Source organism: Vespula pensylvanica, chromosome 11 (assembly GCF_014466175.1).
Source record: "Vespula pensylvanica isolate Volc-1 chromosome 11, ASM1446617v1, whole genome shotgun sequence".
In the NCBI taxonomy this organism is placed as follows: Eukaryota; Metazoa; Arthropoda; class Insecta; order Hymenoptera; family Vespidae; genus Vespula; species Vespula pensylvanica.
This window is the reverse complement of record NC_057695.1, coordinates 6,407,795-6,410,294: the sequence shown is the minus strand read 5'-3', so window position 1 is coordinate 6,410,294 and position 2,500 is coordinate 6,407,795. Positions and strand designations below refer to the sequence as shown.

The following is a 2,500-nucleotide window of genomic DNA, read 5'->3' as shown; positions in this document are numbered from 1 at the left end:
AAAAATTTCAATAATGAAATTAAAAAGTAATAGAAATAAATAATACCTAACGTTCGTGTGAAACACTTCGATCTTTAAATACTATGAATGTAATTGTATGTTTAACGTACACGCCTATGTTATTTATAGCGATTTTATCTCAACCGCACGCGCGTGAATTTTACATCAAACCAGTCGTTAATTATAATTACTCGCTGTTGTCGCGAAAAGAAATCCTTGCGGTATGTTTCACGAGAGAGTACGATTACTTGTATACGTATATGCATGTATGCATGTATGTATCTATCTATCTATCTATATATATATATATATATATATATATATATATATGTACGTATGTATGTAAATACATGTGTGTACATTTAAGCTGATAGCATTCGTCTGTCAAGATTATAAGATATCTTTTGTAAAACATAATGGGTGAGAAAAGAAAATAAGCAAACAGAAGAAAAAGAGATAATGATGGTAATAAAAGAAGTGAGTGAGAAAGAGAGAGAGAGAGAGAGAGAGAGAGAGAGAGAGAGAGAGAAAGATGAGATAAAGAACAACAGTACGAACGTGCGCGTCTATGCGATTAAAAGTTTATATCGTTAGTTAATTATGGGATTAAAATTGTGGAAATGAAATTTTTCCTATCATTGCAAGCAACACGTATGATAGTAATGTTAAAGAGATTTATTTTATACTTTGCGCATTTCATTCTATATTTCTTATTTGCTTTTCTCGAAATTTTATAATTCGTACGATAAAAATGAATAAAGTATTTATCGAAGTATTTATGAGAAAGATAGATTTGAAAAGAGAGAGAAAGAGAAAAAGTGATGGATAGAGAAACGAGATTGAAATATAAATAATGTAAGATATAATATTAAACATCAAATAAATTCAAATAAGAGCAATAAACTATTCGAGATGATGAGAAAGGAGATGAAAATGAAAAAGACAAGGCAATGAAATAAAAAGGAAGGAGATGAGAGTAATGGAAAAAGGAATGCTTGTCGATTCGAATGAAATTAAAGAAAAAGAAAAAAAAGAGAAAGAAGAAGAAGAAGAAACAATATTAAAACTCGAATAAAAGAATCGAGTAAAAATGATGCTTGATATTAACGCAATAAAGAACAAAGGAAATAAAAAAGAAAGAGAGAGAGACAAAAAGAATTGAACAATATTTAAAAAAAAAAAAAAAGCGACTAAAAAAACAAACTATTAAAAATTCGATATAAAAATAATAGATAGCGTGATGTAAGCTGAGAGAGATAAAAAAGGAGACGATGGAACAGATCAGCGATAAAAAGTGAAAGGAATAAAAAAGAAGATCAAATAAATTCAAATTTGTGATAATGCAACGCGATGTAGACAGATAAAAATAGAAAGACAAATGAGAGAGATAGGGACATGTCTATATACACGTAGAGAAAAAGAGAGAAAAAGAGAGAGAAAGAGATCGACAGAGTATACTAAAGATATGACATACACAGATATACTAAATCAATAAACATAAGAAATTATATTAAAAATAAATAAATAAATAAATAAATAAGAAGAAGAAAAAAAGAAGACGAAAGAAACAAATAGAAACGATACATCTACGAAAGAGATAGACGGGAAGAGATTTAAAAAAAGAAAAAAGAAAAAATGGTTAAGAACAAAGAACTCCTATATGTGTATACATATATATATATATATATATATATATATATATATATATATATATATAGAAAGAGAAAAGAAAAAAACGAGATAGACAGACAGACAGATAGATAGATAGATAGATAGATAGATAGATAGATAGATAGATAGATAGATAAATATAGATAAACAGGACTCTGATACGATGCTGGTTTTGCGCAAGTCTCGATGGACGACGTTGAAATAGGAAGAAGGGCGACGGTGTAAAAAATCCATATGAAGGTGAAAAGAGGAAAACCGGATGGGGTCGTTCGCTGGAAGTACGATGGCAAAAGGGTAGGCCGAGCCCTATGCGCACGCTTCTCTTTATATCAGACAGACAGAGAGAGAAACAGAGAGCTAGAAAGAGAAAGAGGGAAAGAGAAAGAGGAAGAGAGAAAGAGGGAGAGAGACGTAGTGGGGTACAACGAGTTTGCGCGTTTATTCCTCCTCCTGGTGGTCAGGCTCCGCCCTAATATTTCCCTCCTCCGAATCCCGCTCTTGCCCTTCGACTTCCTCTCCTGGACCGTGGTAGGTACCCGTTCCGTACTCTCCCAACATTACGCAGGGCCCTAAATGGCAGTCGGTAAAGTCGAGAAAGAACGTGGTGGTGGGGTGATAGTAGTGGTAGTGATGGTAATGTGGTGGTGGATGGTAGTAGTAGTGGTAGTATCAGTGGTGGGCTGGGATAGGGAGAAGATAAAACAAAAAAATTGAGGGAGAGAGAGGGATGAAGGATACACGAAATATACTATTTTAACCCTTAACTAATGTAAAAACTGGATGGAAGTATTGTGAAAAATTATTTTTTGTTTCTTTCTTTCTTTTTTTT

General features: G+C 32.4%; 1 protein-coding gene across 1 annotated transcript in view; it reads right to left on the bottom strand.

Moving 5' to 3' along the window:
* LOC122632842 (homeobox protein OTX2-like) overlaps positions 1-2,500 on the bottom strand; it is a 55,705-nt gene that overhangs the window by 21,398 nt on the left and 31,807 nt on the right. The window lies entirely within an intron of this gene.